The 18,106-nt window shown below is 37.5% G+C and overlaps 1 protein-coding gene across 4 annotated transcripts in view; it reads right to left on the bottom strand.

The window, feature by feature from the left end:
- LOC113114240 (protocadherin-11 X-linked) overlaps positions 1-18,106 on the bottom strand; it is a 179,363-nt gene that overhangs the window by 150,493 nt on the left and 10,764 nt on the right. For 2 of the 4 annotated variants that reach the window (XM_026281098.1, XM_026281099.1), the window contains exon 1: positions 5,282-5,984. The exons of the other annotated variants lie outside the window; for them this stretch is intronic. The gene's annotated coding sequence lies outside the window, so the exon portion shown is untranslated. Of the gene's footprint in view, positions 1-5,281; positions 5,985-18,106 lie in introns of those variants that run through there. 4 annotated transcript variants of the gene reach the window in all.

Below are 18,106 nucleotides of genomic sequence, written 5' to 3'. Positions count from 1 at the left end.
AGCTGAAGGCCCCAATTCTTTAGCCGCTCCAGTCTCAGCTGTCACAAGATGCTCTGTTTTTCACAGTGAACACTTCGGCTGGACTGTAGGGACTCATTAAAGGTTTGTTGGGCAGACGAGCACCACTCAGAGTATTTACATGACAGTGATCAATGGCTAGCTTACTATCTGCACATATTCTCAGACTGTTACGTTCTTCTTTGAAGAAAGTAGTGAAAAATGATTTGGTTTGCTTTTGAAGATTGCACCATTTTTGAGTCGGCGAGAGCAAAGCAATTACAATTCACCTACTGTACTCTGATAAGCCCGAAAGAGTCCAAGGTATCCGACAATGCATAATGAAGAGGACTTACTGGCTAAGGTGCTCATTGCAGAATAGTGCAGAAAATATATGAAAAGATGATCTACGTCTAAATAACTGCAACTGACACTAGCCGTGAGGCGCAATAAGGGCGACGGGTCTCTCGTTCTGCAGTTTACCGTCAACAATAACGAATCACACCATCCTGGGGAGCGAGAGAACGCTGATGAACCTGTATAACCCAAAATAGCACCAAACAGTGTAGACAGTATAAGCTCCAGCTCTCAATAAGTGATGTCTGGCATTTTGTATGGAGCTCTGCTACCCAGGGACGTGGTGCTGGGATTAGACAATTCCACACGGGAGCCCACATGTCACTCCTCCCCATATTTAGGACAGTTTATGTTGTTGCGAAAACTCACAGAGCCATTTTCAGATTTACTCCTGGGAGCGATTCTTTCAAAACTATACTCTGAATTCGCAAAGCATTGAGTTTCAACTTTCCCAATCTTTGGAAACTTGCAACTTGAGAGTGAACGGAGAGAATTAGCTGGGGGAAATGGTGCTCATGGGTATCGGTGTGACTTCCTCCCTGCCTGCGCAGGGTTCCAGTGATCTATTCCGAGCAGCGGACCATGCATTCCGGGGAGTATGCAAAAGCCGTCCTTCCCTCCGGAGCCTGGAGTGAGCAGCACACAGACTTTGGAGTGATTTACGTGACAACGTGATGGACAGGCCTCCCGGTTTTTTGATTTTCGAGCTCAGCTGTCAAGGAAGAAAATAATTCTACATGTCAACCATGAGTTCACGGTGAATCTCTGTCTATATGAATCGGCAGGAACCGAATGCTGCAGAGGTGGAAAAATCGATACGGTTCAACCTACCAATTGGGCATCAGATTAAAACGATCCAATTTAATACGAACGGTAATTAAAGCAAAATGACATTTCGAATAATGATTAAAGCCGCTTATGGAATCTAAACTGGGACAACTGCCTGAAGCGTGTCACTTAACTCGCTCTTAGCAGAAGCATCACTCTCTTTATCAGTTTAAAGAAACCCCGTGTATGCATGATTCTTTGACATTTTGATGTCTTGTTTGAGTTCGCCCTCCACCTTTTGCCATTGGCAGCTTGAGACCCATAACCCCCCTGCCAGCTGTTCGCCAGCCTACCTGCTGTCCTTCTTGTGTTGTCAGGATGTCAGGCTTTTCATCAACAGAAATCTTGTTTTTTAATAATTTATTCAGGCTTTATGTTTCAGGAAGGCATCCTTTTTAATCTAATAGGTGGTAATGAAAAACATCTGTTATTATTATTAAACATCAATAACACTTTTATTGTTGTGTTGTTGTTCTACAACATCACTATTGTATTTTCATGTTTCTTAATTAATTGCTCACATGTACCTGAAAAGGCTAGACTGTTGTGCCATTTAAAGTTAGGATCCTTTTGAAACACACAGACCGACTTTGAGTAGCTTTGATGGCGACTACACTGATCCTAAGAACCAATGATCAATTGAATGATCAATAGGGAGGTATTAACATACCAAACAGGCTGCCAGCTGCAACGGATAAACAGATGTAGCAAACGTGATGGAGTCGATTTAGGTCCGTCAGCAAAGATTATGCATCCAAACAGTCATGTCTGCCATTTATCAATTTATCAAAGTTTCCATGTGGTCAGATGACAAAATAAAAGCCAAGAAAGAACAGAGAGTGATTTTGTTTGCATAAAATGGTGCGCCCATGAATCATGGTTGAGATTTTTGCTCATTTGAATCATAAATCATCATAGAAAACTTGATTTAATTCTTTAGACCAACACCAGACAATTTATTGTGGGCACTTTCAGTGGAACGACATGTCAGTTGTTGATATATCATTCTCCCAAATTGATTTTATATGGACAAACATTGCAAAGTGTATAACATGCCAATGAAACTCTAAATCTTAAAGGCTGGTTTTTGGTCTGTGATGCACCATTCGTCTTCACTCTTCCCCTCTGAATTTTGCCTTTAATAAATAATGTATTAAGTCTGTAAGTTATGAATGACATGAATTAAAGCACAGGGGGATTTCACAAATGAAGGATAACATTTATACAGGCTTTAAGATGACAGACATATATGCTTGCATCACTCCTTTTCAACTACACATTTTAGGATTTATGTAGCATATTCAGAGTACTTATAAAAAAAAAAAAACTATGTGTCAATATTTTTTTTTCAAAGCACATAATAAATGAAAAAAGTGTTTAAACAAATTTCATTAATCTCACCTTGCTCTAAAACCCAAACATAGATTGTAAATTGTTGAAATGTAAAAAGAAGAGAGAAATAATTGAATATATGTATTGATAGTATGCTATAATAATCTTAAATGTTAAAGGTGGTAATTCATGTTTTTTTTTTCTCTCTCTCACTGAAATGCAAGGAAAGATAAATAAATGAATAAAACCACCAATAGAGGGCACTGGAGTGGCCACAATGTGATGAACATAATTAATATAGTATAAATAACCATTTATATTAATGGTTACATAGTTGGAATGAAAACTCTTATTTTAATTATCAGATAATGCAAGATCACTCTGTATAGTATATTAGCACACTGTATCAAGTGTAACCACCTTGACCAGAGCCGCAGTGCAGTAGCTGTATTCAGCGATGAAAGAAACAATTGTTGACGCACAATTTTTTTTCTGCCAATTTACTATTTAGTATTAACTATAATTTTAAGTTTGCTGAGGGCAACTGTAAAATGCATATAATATTGACATCATCAGCCTTAGCTAGATATGTTCTTCACTCTAATTGTTTTACTGTACTTTTCATTAAATATACTAGTAGCTTAGAAAGCAATACACAAAGTTTATTAAAACATCTGACTTCATTATACATTTTTGAAGCCTTGACTATGTTATTTTACTGGAGTACAGGCAACTGTTCCTTATACTGCTTTCTCGTTCGATGACATCATAGTTTTAGTGGCCGATCAAGACTGAAAAGAACTAGTGTCTCGTTTTGAGTAAAATAATTCCTAACTCACACCCTTAGATGTACCATAACTTTCATTGTTTTAGATTTAATTTACGGCATTTAGAAATAAAGGATGAATGGAAGAATTGAAATGTCAGGCTAGGGAATTAAATGTTTTTAAAAAAAAAAAGTGGTACTATCGGAGTAGAGATGGGATTTTTTGTTTCTTGTATACTGTTAAAAATTGCAATGAGTTCTTGGAGCTCAGTGCTCTCCGCACTCCACGAAGAAATTTGAAACCTGGTAAAAAATTACTCAAAACAAAAGGTTATAAAGAGCAAGGCCTGTTGAATTTCTCCATATCTGAGTGTTGCCCAACAACCAGATATGCACTGTAAAAATGAAAACAAGTTGCATCATTTTGCCTTAAAGCATGAAACAATGTTGAACACTTGTCCCTATGAAAATCTAAATTAGAAACTAATCAGATCTGACACTCATACCTGTCATCAAAGGTCAACTGGTGCAGAACAGAATGTGAACAAAGCAAGCAGAATGGATTACATCTACAATGCGCTCCCAAGTGCACTTGCATGCTACATTTGGACACTTCTCTTAAAATTACCATGGTAACTAGAGTAGTTTGCAACAAAATACCAATATTACTACAGTTATTACCAAGAAAAGTCCTATTTATCAATGTGGGATCCTTGCACACACTAAGAATATTTATGTTTTTATTTTGTTTTTGTAGCTATTACAGATTAATGATATTAAGCTACAACTCATTTTCAGAAGTAACAATAAATGTAGTATCTACAATCTTAATAAAGCTTCCAGTTAGAACCGTAAGGTTTAGCACGACCTAACAGGTGAACATTTTAAATGAGCCTACACAAATAAGCTAAACTTTGTATTAGCCTTATTAGCTATTGATATCTAATTGTTGAGGAAACTATTTATATACTTCTTTAAAGGTTCACAAAACCATATACTGATATGAAGAACCTATAATTTAACATCAATAACTTTTAAATTGCCAATGAAAACCTTGCATTCATCAATAACTCCTACACAGCCCAAAACGGTTCTTGATAAATCATTGAAGAATCATTTAAGGGTATGGTATTCACGCGGAAAGTAGCCTATTGCTATCAATATTTATTTTTATTCTTTGTAAAGGACCGGGTTTGTGTTTAAAACAAAGTAGCCTATTTCAGTTCTGCCTCGGCCGACACACCAGTTCACAAAATGACGCATCCTCCAGGATCAGCTTCCGACTTCATCTGCTGATGCTCTTCTGTCTCGCGAGCTGCACACAGCCGTGCATTTTTGAGTAGCCTAAGCTATGCGATGTAGCCATTTCCTTAAAAAGCAAACTATGGAATATATTCATATTTTACGCAGGTTCTGAATAGTTACCAAACAAGCCTCCTAAAGCCAGAAGATTGAGGAGAACGCTTCAGAAGTTGTGAGATGGCATCTTAGAGCAGTCGCTTTGCTCTTACTCACGTGTAGGCTGTAGATCTTCTCTCAGGATGAAGCGTTTTAACATTTTTTGCATTAAATCGGACGCCTTGCTTTTGCCATAAAGCATACTAACTAACAAACTAGACTAGCGCATCTTCAGTCGGAAGGTGAAGCCGTAGGATAGCTTTTGGAAATTCTGCAGTTCGTGCCATTATTATTATTTTGTAAATATTAGAATTAATATTTTTCCTCAGGCAAACTATTCTATGCATAGGGGAAAATAACACCGACTTTTGTGCGCAAAGGCCCTTCGACTTTGGAGTTGTTTCCCGTCGAACAGGGCAAGCGCATGTAAGTGTATATTTAATCTAATTCGCGATGTTTTTAAAGACGTTAAAGTAAGTACGACCGATCGTTTCAATAAACTAGGGAGCGCGGTAAAATTAATCAACATTTTATTCGCAAACATAGCATAAAATAAAAATAAACAAATAACCCATAAACGAGCATAAAGAGGACGCGTCTTACCTCGGATTTCTCTGTGAATATGGAAACTCTCAATTCCCGTCACGTCGCGGCATCACTGCTGGAGGAGATGAAGTGCCGTGAAGCAGACCGAAGAAAATCCCAGAATTAAACAGCTTCACGTAGTGACCAGTCGGTATCCAACTAGAGAAAACGATCCATGTCCATGAAAAAGTGCACGGTCCACGCACGAACGGCGAAAAACATCTGCGAATGACTTTTTAGAAGAGACGATGTTATTCCTCAGATGTCTCGCGCCTGGCTACTGCTTGAATCCCACGCGCTTGGAGAGATAGTGCTGCTCCAAATGGGTTTGTCAATGTGCAGTACTTCTTATTTCAGTGCATTCATACAGTCATCACGGGGGAAACCTGGGAACGCTCCTCGCATGTATACGAAAACTGTTTAGTGAAGTTGTTTTCTCGTTCTCTGTGCGTTTAATTAACAGCTAAAAAAACTTGTAACGTTAAATCGTATCCTCGGACACGCCATTTAATGTCATCCCGTGGTTTGGCAGAGTGATGGAGAGCAAAATATCTATTTTGAGAGATATTCATGGGCTGTCAGTGTACCGGAGCAGGTGGACGGTGTGCCTATAGACGCAGCATCACTTCCACACACTGAGATTTTTTTTTGCCGTAGTTGTACGCAGAGCTCTAGCAATCTCTGTTGTATTGTATGAACTCAGTTCCTTAGTACTGCCCACCTCTCCACCTCCGATTGACATCATCGCGGGAGGAGGAGCCAGCGATACATTTCACAGCCTTCATCATCTTAAAGCCGCACTGCTGCCGGAGTCAGAGCCCCGCTCGCTCGCTCGCTCGCTCGCTCGAGGACCAATAGCCGCGACTCGCCGGAGAGGAAAAGGGGGCACTGTTCGCTTTGCTTCCAAACACCAGCTTGTGTGCAAAGTCCAACGTCAAACTACTTCATTACACTTTACTAATGTGCAGACAGACAGTTAAGATAGACAGATAGATGTAGCCTAAATATCTAATTTATCCTTGCCTAATTCCTTTTGACCATTGTATTAATGTTGGATAAACACGTTAACCAGGACAACATATGTGAATATCTATGGTGAGATATGTGTTGGTCTATTTCTAATATTTAATACATTCTTGAGTGTTTTACGTTTTTAATTCTGAGAGCAAATCACTATTAAATATGTGGTCATATCATAGCAATTATTTAATCAGCACAATAAATTAATGCACAATTTCATTCTGAACTTTTTTTTAAAATAAAAATCATCTGAAATCAATATTTGATCAAGTACATAAAGTGCCGCGTCATTACCTCACGTGGTTAAATTTAATTATATTGCTATCATAAATGTGCTTCTGATTACATATGGGATTTAACAAAAGATTTGTATTTTAAAGACAACCAGTTCAAAGGGAGTATAGTTTCCTTTTTGGGTTAAAATAATTTTTTTAATATGAAATTCGAATAGTATGACAGTTAGAGATTAGACTGTACAGAAATTTAAATGTACATGCTAATACACACTGTACTCACAGTAATGCAATGCTGATGTTATTAACATTACTATTTATAGAACAAAGTGTAATAATTATAATAATAATTTGCATGGTTTGATGTGATAAGAGCCAAGCAATCTTTAGATTGAAATCACTGTATGGCGTGATTGTATTTTTTATTTTATTTTTCATTTTTTCACAATTGGTCTGAAAAAATGTGGCAGACTTGTCACATACTTCAGATGACAATATATGGTGAAAATTCTTATTTGGGTCATATATTCCAAGACATAGGCTATAATCTGTGATTTTGAAGTACAGTAAATATCCACACCGCTTACTGCCACACACACATACTCCTCAAAACAGTAGATTCATCTGCGCTGGAGCCGTGTCGGCACACAACCAATGCAAGAAGGATAATTCCGCAAACAGCTGCCATTGCACATTTTTATATAGAGATGGCGACAAAGAGGCTAAACCTACGGACTGCAGCTTTGAATACTCACACTAGTGTTACAACCCAGGCTGCTGGTTGCGCACTCTAAACTTGACATTAATTTAGACAGTTTTAAAGGTCCCGTTTTACGCGCTCTTTTGTAGCTATGATTGTGTTTACAATGTGCAATATAACATGTGTTCATGTTTCGCGTGTAAAAAAACACAGTATTTTTCACACAATTCACCTATCTGTATACTGCTGTTTTCACTGTCACAAAAATGGGCTGATGACGACATGGTGACAAAAACAAACAGCTCTTCCTTCTTCTCCGTCGGAGTGCAACAAGGCCATGCCCCCCTGTTTGTGAATTCATGTGGGCGGAGGTTAGTCAAAAAACAGTTTTAGTGACGTCATTCCTGCAGGAACTAGAGGGCTGTAGTCCAAACGGGTCATTTTTTGTAGGCGAATTCTGTTAAATCAAATATCTTGCTTGGCATTGAACTTTGAGCTTTAGCATTTTACAGATATTATTTATACTCTAACAACAACAACATTACACACTAACTAAAGTTTAAAACATGGAATCACGAAGAAGGGGACCTTTAAGCTTCAAATTTATGTCAGTAAATATGGAAATACAGTATCAAAATCTGACTCAAAAACTCAAGTTACAGATGTTTAAACAAAATGTGCACAACATCCCCATTTCCACTACACATTCAAACCAGACAACCAGAAATTTAAGCGAGAACACCGGTCAGTTTACTTATGTAAAAAGTGCAATGGCTTGTCAGCACAATCTAACACGTTCTATTGCCAGGGATGGCTGAAAATCTTGCACAGTCTCACATTCAATAAAGGTCACCCGCACAACATGTACACATTGATCTTCCCATTAATTTTTACACTGCTGCAATGTAACAAATCACAGTCTTTGAATGGTCCCCTCAAGCTGGCTTTTCTTACCAAAAGCCATAACCTTCGTAACATCAATCACGTCCTGATGCTTCACCTCAGCACGCTTTTAAATGGTCACACTTTCAATTGAGTGTGACGTGCCCTTAAGTGTGGAACGTTAGCATTTAGTAAAATAATAATAATAACAACAACCCATTATTATTTTTTTACAATTGAATGTTTACAGTTAAGCTATTTCTTGACCCCTAAGGTTAATGCATATTTTATCATATGTGTTTAACATCCCATTACCAGACATTATTTTAGGGGAACATTTACAATGGCTTCCTTCGAAGCAACTCAGAAAAATGGCTCCCCAATTAGATAACATAGTTGTGCTAAGCTGCACAATCTACTCCAGGAAACCTACATCTTTGGAGGAATTTGTAGTGTCCAGGAAGCTTCTCTCTCTCATCAAGTAATGTAGCTATCCAAGAGCTATACCTAAAAGGGTTGATCCTTTCATATTTTTAAGATTCATACTTCTTGTCACTGAAGGACTTCTCCTAGGCATGTTAAAGAAATGCAAATCTGAAAGCCTTAAAGCAATATGAAAGGCACAAAATACCTCATGAATTATTCAGAGGGCTATTTTGCCACCCTCAAAATGAACTTTTAGAGAAACCAGTTATGCATTTCTGATAGGGCTTGAGAATCCACCAAATGCACAGAGCAGTTTAAATGTCATGCTGCCCATCTAATCTTGGACATTGTTTTATTTCCTGCTGTAAATGGGGCAGTGAGGGTAACATTTGTGAGGAAGCATATGTGAATAAAATCTTAAATGCATGTAAAGCAAGCACCAATGATGAGGATTTTATAGTGAGTTGTTGCCGTTGTCCTTGTTGTGTCTCTATGGATATTGTCTTTCAAAAGAAATGTACACCAAGCATTTTCAGATAGCTGTTCCCTACTATCTCAACCATGATAATCTAATAATGTGTGACACTGGATACCTGTGTTTGAATTTTCAGGGCCACATAAAGGACAGAGTTACAATATTTAACGATGTGAAGTGTTTGCTTTGTGCTCAGTAATTAAAATCACTGGTTAACTCGTGCTGAGTTCAGAATTCAACATCATATTAATTTCCAAAGTACACAAGTCTGCAGTTAAATATTTCCCACTGCTTTATTTATTTTTTTGGCACAGCATCATTACACATTTTTAACAATAATATTGTAATGCTGTATAGAAGTACGGACGGACGGACGGATAGGTAAATAGATAGATGTAATTTTCTAGTTTACAGGAAAAAAAAACTGTAAGCTAATATACTGATTAAATTACATGCATAATAAGTATTTTGGTGACTAAATAACCCTAACTTATAGAGTTCGTAACTGTATGTCATTACAAGCTGTGAAAGTTAATATACCAACTCATTTTCATCTTCTAAATATGTAAACAATGATAATGATAAAGACTCTGATGAAAGTTCATCAAAAGTTTCCATCAAATATGGTTAATAAAAATACAAAACAAACACACAATTCATATAGCATAATAAATAAATATAAATACAAAAAACAAAACAAAACTAATAGCTAGCTAAATAAAACTGAATTGTCATTGTTCATGCATTTTATACGTTTTACTTATAAAATCATACTTTTAAAAGCTTTCTACAGTAAAACTGCCTTGTTAAATATTAAACTTTTTGTTTTGTTTATACAATATTCATATACTTTACTATTCAAAAGGTATGTCAGAATATAAGTAGAGAAATATATGGCAAAAGATGACTTTTTTTCTGCATCGTAATTTAGCAGGAACATTAACAGCAAGTTTTACACAAGCTTTTCACATTACAATCAGTGGTGCATGGTGGTTTCTCCTGGTATAAAACACATCAAGCTGCGACTTCCCATGGGCAAATCAGATCGAACCAACACATGTAATCAAGATGACTACACGGAGTGTTAATTACACCTCTTGCAGTAAAATCCAAACTAATGTTTTAGTGATTATGCGGTTTCTTTAATGTGATAAAAAGGTACTGTGTATAATATGAGACCCTGTGAATGAAAAGTCTGGAGTATTGCACAGAGCTGTTTTTCACTTTTGTTTTTTGTTTTTTTTGTTTCACAGATATGATCAAATGGGGTTTTCCTCTATTCATCCCTTAGTCTGAATGCGACTGGCCCTCCTACCGGATCCATGACTCATTACTAACGGCACAAAGAGAAATCATTGGAGGAAAGAACACACTAATATACCTTATCAGTCTAGCACAGCTTGGCAGGGAATGGTGCTGAAGACCAGGGAGGTAAATTGCAAGGTGTGCCTCAGTATATTAACATTCAAGTTCTTTCAGAGAGGATTGATCTTTCTTCCCTATAAAACATGACCATGCCTCTTTATTATCCAACCTGCCGTTAAAGAATGACTTGTTACTGTTCCCCCTTCCTCCAGGCATTCATCTGCCTCTTAAAAATCATGTCATGCTATGCAGAGGATACGTATTATTCAGACAAATCAACGTTACTTCTCTGTTAGCATACTGATGGACGCGGGTCGAATAAACAGGCTTGTATTCAAAGGATGTTTAGGACATTATCCTTGTGTTCGTTATTAGCGATCATTAGTCTATTAACCTCTCATACAACATTTAAGCCCACTGCTTTTTTCTACATCTTAATGGGATGATTGAATTATCATCAACTGTAACTGAAGTCCTTTATTTCCTATGCATTAAGACATGGCTGCATATATAGGCTGACACTTTTATCCTACACTGGCTAGCTGCCATCATCTACCGAACATGATGAACAAAGACACAGAAGTGTCTGAGGTTGAAAGGAGCTCCGTATCTTGACCTTCGCCTTCAAAACATACAACATTCAAGACCTCGGCTCAACCTGGCAGAGTAAGCCGGCATTCAAACGAAAGAGCGCCCTTCAGGCATGATGATCGCTGGCTTGTCATTCCATCGTGGTGGAAAATGGCAAAACGTAAACAAAAGTGGGCAGTAATACGCTTAGGGCCATGAATTATGAAGGGCTTTGGAATATAATAAAATATGTAAGGATTTAAGCCATCTGAACTGGATACTGTATTTTTGTCAGGTAGTTTTCTTCCTACAAAAGAGGATGAAGGCAGAACGGGAGCGAGGGTAATCCTGCCTGCCTCTCAAAATGTCAATGACTGCTACCATCGGGGGTGAGCATTAGGGGTATGCATCCAGCTATAAGCAAAGAGTCTGAAATAAAAGATTTCAGAGTTGGATGCACACTACCTTCACAAAGCTCTCTATTATAGTCAGCTCCGAGTCTTGCCGAGCTGTTGTACGGCTCATAGAAGAGTCAATTGCACAGGCCATGGGGTTTCTCAGTTAGATGAGACGAAGCGATTCAGTTGAATGCTGGTGCTCGGTGAATTGCCTGGCATGAGCCAGCTTGGCGATTGTCGGGGTGAAGGATAGTTGTTTATTTGTGTGGAAGTCAAGGTTGATTGCAATCATGGAGTGGATCTATGCCACGTCCTTGGGGAATATTATGAGGTGAGGAGGCCAAGGAGATATCTGACAGCAAGGATGCATCTGTCCCGAAGCCCGCTTCCACCAATCCGTGACAGATTCACGCTTGTGTTATACTGGATGTTTTCCATGATCCTGGGCTTGAACGGTAGAGGATGCGTGTGGAAGAGCCTCAAAGACTAATAAGAGGCTTCAAATGATGTACATGGACCAATTATTATGGCATACCAAGGACACCTTATACCAAATGTCCAGATGTTGCTGGATGGGACTTTTAATGAGAAGTAAAAACACCTTGGGATGTTTGTTCGTCCTTTAAACAGCTATTCAGAGAGGTTTTGTATATTCTGACAAGAGGCTATTCATTTGGTTTATGACTATAAGTCAAATCATAGGAGCTCTTGCTTCCTGATTGCTTCAGATTTTTATATGCGGTTTACATTCACATTGCGCTACATTGACAAATACACTCATGGCAGGAGAGCAAACACGTTATTCCTGTAATACCAGATCTGGTTGCAGTAAATGGGAGTTAATATGTAGAAAATATCTCTTTTTTTGCTGGCATTCATCAAAACGTCTCTCAACAATGTATTGAGTAATACAAAAAAAATCTGAAGGGAAATGCAAAACAGACAATAATTTAATGTGTCACATCGTAAACAAATTTATTCTAATGAAGAGGAAAATACGTTCAGTGAGAAAATGACTTATCCTAAAAACGTGTCTTTATAGAAGGCAAAAACAAATTTGTCTCTCTGAATCTGTGATGTATTAGTTCATACATCAAGCAATGGAAAAATACAGCTTATAATTGTTTGCACATCTTGCCATGAATGAGAGACGCTGTTTGTCCTTTGCATTACATTTGAATAAGAAATAATATTAATGCACTGTAGTCATGCTGCTCATCCACATACATCACTGCATGCAACATCTGCTTTCTGTGACAGAGCAGAGCAGGATCAATTTGTTGTGTGCATGCATAACTAATTTATCACATTGTTCCCCCCCGTAGTTCTCGGCTGCAACGCACGCTCATGAACCGTACACACACACACAAATACAGAGAAAAAAAAGAGAGAGAATGAGAGTGCATGCAAGAGAGAGAGAGAGAGAGAGAGAGAGAGAGAGGGGGGGGGGGAGAGTAAAGAGAGGGTGACAGCAAGAAAGAGCAATCGAAGAGAGGAGGGGTTACATTAAAATACTTTTTTGTCTTGATGAATCTTGTTTGAAAAAATCAAGGCATTTGGTTGCGGCAAAAATACATTCGTTTAAACAAAAAAGACTCTGGTTTTGAGACATATGCGTAGTTTCAATGTGCTTTTTGCTTTTAAAAAGCCCATTGATGTGTTTTTTGTCTTTTTTATGCCATCTGTCTTTCCTTTCTTTTGGACCAGTGGACCAATTGTAAGCAAAATGCTTTTATTTCTCTGAGGGAACTCATGAATTTAAAGGGTTCAGACCGCTGCATTTAACTCCCACTGATAATCACAAGTACATGAAGGAAGGAACTTATCAAGTGGTCCTTGACTAAATTACAGGAGACAGAAAAAATGCTTAAACATAATGATTTTGCACTAATAAAAGCATGCATATTAATAATAAGTTTACAATTAACGAGCCATTCGATAAAAACACGCTTCATTCAGAAGACGCCCGGGTGATGCCAATTAGCTTGCCTATGGCTCAAAAGAATTATTTAAGTGACCCTTCTTTGCATAGGAAAGACACCAAATTGATTTTAAATACTTGTTTTATGTGCTGAAGATCTCAATCCTAATGCATAACCTCTGTAAGATCAGGGATTAGACCGGCCTTGATAACAACAAAAGCAGGAGAAATGAATGGCATGTGGCGACTGGAGATTGTCCCTCAACCAAACCTCGGGCCCGGCACCCCTGTCTCTCTGTGTGTAAAATTTTAATGGAGCCTTTTCTTTGTGGTTTAGGGACAGATGAGATGAAGGCGGCTTGAAAACGTTATTGCGTGGAAATATTTCTCTATACAAGTGAAACACAACATGCATTAGAGGAGCAATGAAGGACCGGTCATTATTTGGCGCTCGTAATGTGGCCCAGATGGTCCAACGCTTGATGTTCAAATCACGTTTGGTTGCGTTTTCCAAACCTCGAATGAGCTGTGTACACAACCATTGTTTGAGGAGGAAAATTGAAGGCACGCCGTGTAAACCGTCATAGTCTGATGCAGGAAAGGGGTGATTTGGACGGGACAGTCGCGAACAGCCTCCGAGGTGTAGGTTTTGCCAATGAAGTAAGCTTAATGATTGCAGCGCGTGCTGGGATCGAGACGGCGGCGCGTCTTAGGCGGGGGGAAGAGATGGATGAGCGAGAGGGAGAGGACTTGGGTTTACATGGATGAGACAATTTCTCTTCAGGGTTTTGGTGTAATTTAGGTTAAGCGATGCTCCTCCTCTGACAATTGAAGTGAAGGCTCCATGTAATTAACCTAGAAATAGGATAAAACCCCAACTCAACTCTGAGCTTCAATACAACACTGCCATCATCTTATCCAACAATTCAATTTCATCTCGACCCTATTCCTCCATTGAATAAACACTTTAATGAAATCATAATTAGGCTACAACTCTTTATGGGGTCAACCCTTTTAGTACTGGCTAATATCCCTTGAGTTTTCCGGAACTTTATTTGATTTTGTAGCTCTTTAGTCGGTGCCACTGCCGTATAAACATGTGATATATATTCTAACAATGCAACGGCCGACATATATTCAGGCAACAATCTGATAATTCACGTTGCCTGAGACATCTTAATGCATTGTAACTGCTGCATGGTACTAAGGAGCAACAATATCTGTAATACAATACAAATTATTTGTTGATTCATTACACATGCATGAGTTATACATTATAGATGAGAGCATCGTCAAAGATGTTACAGCTAGACTATTGATTAATCATTCCTGCACCAGTTGAATTACCATGTAAGTACTAGTCTCAAATCTATTTTCCACTCGCCTGCTTTAAATTTTAACGTACTTTGCACATTAGGAATCCAGAAACTGACAGCCAATACCTGCAAGATATGCAAATTTCCCCTGAAGAGGAAGAACATAGCATTTTTATATGGTGCGGTGAGAGCTTGTTAATGTTTTGTTTTTGTGGCTTTTGGGAATTTGTAAATAAGGAGAGAGAGAGAGAACAGCAGATATGTCAGGTAATACAATTCACACATTCAGAGGTGCAGTGTGTGGCCCCATAACTTTCAGTTGCAATGGTTAAACAAAGGAACTACTGTAAATGAACAAATGAAAATGTTTTTTTTAAATATCATATTATATATATATATATATATATATAAATATATATATATATATATATATATATATATATATATATATATATATATATATATATATATATATATATATATATATATATATATAGAATAATAAAATAGAATAATAAAAACTTCATTTTGCTTGTTGAGTTATTTATTTACTTGTATTTATCTAATGGATTATGCTCTTTCCTTTCTTCAAAGCTGAATATGAATCTGCATATATAAATATTTCACGGGAACCTGCTGTTCATTATGTCCAACAACAATGACTGATCTGGAACACATGTGGACTGACCTCCACCAGCGCTTCTTACCTTCATCTCGGTTATTACCCCCTCCTGAATTCATTAACACCTTTCCAGTGCTTCTTTGCAGGACCAACTGGTTGCAAAACATTGATCGTCATAGAAAGTGACTGACATTATTTCCATTCAGTTGCCTACTTTATGGAGAATGTAAAAGTAGACTTAGTATCATTAATCGTGAACCCTCTGAGACTTACTGATTGAAACTAACTGGAACACATTTGCAAAGCAATGAAATAATTCCTATTTGCCACTACAATGTTCACTAGCATGCCAATGCCACACTTCATGGTCACTGCCCTCAGACACCATTACTGACTCTTTTGGATCAAATCTAGCAATCTTCCATGTTTCTGTACTAGCATTTTTTGTGTACTTTAAAAAGAGACTTGAAATTCTGCATTTTATGAATGGTATTCACATACCAGGTCTCATTTAATAAAACAGAATCACTCTTTAGTGACTCAGACGAATGCTTTGAGATGAACTTTCATAAAGGCTCATAAATATACTATCATTTAAATGTTTGGGATTGGTAAGATTGTTATAATGTTTTTGAAAGAAATCTCATGCTCACCAAGGCTGCAACTTTTTGGTCGAAATATAGTAAAAACAATAATAGCGGCAAATATGAACAAATATGAATAACAGTCTTCTGTTTTACAATGTAATTCATTCATGTGATGGCAAAGTTGAAATTATAGCAGCTTTCAGTGTCAAAAAGGTGTGCTTAGTATTTTTGTGGAAATCATGATGCATTTTTTTTTTTTTTCAAGAATCTTCGACAGAAAGTTTAAAGCAACAGCATTTGTAAATGTCTATACTGTCACTTCTATTCAATATTTGAACTATATAAGTTAAGGGGAAAAAAAAACACCTGATTGCAATATACTTTTCAGATCAATCTAAACTCTTTAGGTAACTTTTATAAAAAAAAAAAAATCTTTGGATTAGTTTAGCAGAATACTTCAAAGAGAGGGTGAGATTATTAGTGCGCTGCATTATTCATAATTCGAGCAGCCATGAATCCTGTGAGTAAAACAAAAAAGCCTAATGACTACTTACAAAATTGACCCTTACTCTAACTAAAGTTTCCAGCAGAAATTCCAGTTGCCTTTTTTCGGGAAAAAAACTGAGCAAATAGTGTCAAAACAGAAATGTGCATTCATTGTAGCTTTCTAAAAATGTCCATTTCATAAGATTAATATGATTTTTCAGCTAATGAACTAAGAACAGCCGTGTGATTACATACCTGTGACCACCCAAAAAAGAAGGAAAAGAAGCATCTTCTACACCACACAGCTTTTCATGCCCAATTGCCTGCAAATCAAAGCACTGCGACAGCAAAAAGCCACATGCCATGAAGTACACATTGTTTAAAAAGCCCAAACCCTTTCAGTGAGATTAAACTTTTACAATTATTAGACTCAGGTATGCATGAGACACAATGAAAGTACTCTCACTTGGCCAACCAAAACTAATGGCATATTTCTCTCCCATGGTCTATGGCACAAATGCATCTCCACATTAAAACTACAGACGTGAAATTATATAGTTCATTTTCTTTAGTGCTGATGAATGCATTATCAGCTGTAGATTGACCTTTGGAGATATTACTAGAAGCTCAAGGCTTGGCTTTCCTCTGTCATTTGGGCCAAAGGGGTGAGTGACAGGTTCATAAGATGTACACGCACAACACTAAAGGCATAGCGGTGCCATGCGTGTGACCTCTGAAATGGTTTAAGGTTTTGCTATCAGATTTTTCACAAGCTAGTTCGCCTCCCACGCTTTGTATAAGATGTGGTTGATAAGCTTTTATTAGAACTTAAAAATAAAGAAAAGTCTGTTTTGCAGTTCGGAGATCTTTATAGGTTACTATGTGTCGAGGTTTCCTCCTTACAGAATAACATCCATCGGATTTGAAATCTGATATGTGACGCATACTCCCTCAGGAGCGCATGAAATAAGCCACTGCTTTCCAAAGGCTCTTAGTCACAGACAGTGAGCTCGGCGCAGCAAGATTTTGAACAATGGTCACAACTGTAGGTATCGCGTATGAGTGCTCTACCAAAGGAGCCCTACTTAAACTGGGTCTTCTGGGACTGCTTGTCTTATACTTGAAATCACTTTAGCCTCTTTTATGTTTCTTTCGGCTTTTAAGGAACAGCCTCATGTAATGCTCAGAGGGACGCTTACGATGACATTTAAAACTTTCACGAGCCATCGATGTGTACTACTAAATAAATCAGAGCTTCAAACATTAAACACGGCATTCATTAACATCTCAATTATTCTAATGTAGCCTTTGAACATAACTATAGTGGTTTTTAAACTTCCAGAACATTGGCAATATGCAAATTATACAAATATCTTACATAGACTGCCGATATGTTCAGGGTTTCCATATATAGCGATAATTCCATGTTCATAATCTTTTTAGAAAATGTGTTATCTGAGCAAATAGCTTAGACAAGACAAAGAAGGCGGCACTAATAGGGACCCTTTAGGTACAAATGTGACAAAAAAATGTGAACAGTTTTGATACCCTAACTGACAGAAATGGTGTATAATAGATGGAGAAAGGTATCTCTTTTTTTATACATTTATGCATGTTTGTACAGCATGCATGCATGCATTGACAGGATTTGAAATCTAAAGGCTTTAGAAACAAACACACTGTTACGACCCTTCTTTAGCTCTTAACAATCTAGGGATTGAGAAGGGGAACATTAAACCAGTTCTTTAAAAGAATCCTTTATAATCTGAATACACCAGTGTAATTACATTTACTATTTCATAAACAAACATCTCTGAGGCCCTAGGACAAAACACTCAACAA

This window comes from Carassius auratus, chromosome 14 (assembly GCF_003368295.1).
Source record: "Carassius auratus strain Wakin chromosome 14, ASM336829v1, whole genome shotgun sequence".
Taxonomy (NCBI): domain Eukaryota; kingdom Metazoa; phylum Chordata; class Actinopteri; order Cypriniformes; family Cyprinidae; genus Carassius; species Carassius auratus.
Note: the sequence above shows the minus strand (reverse complement) of the source record. Positions and strands in the feature narration are given on the sequence as shown.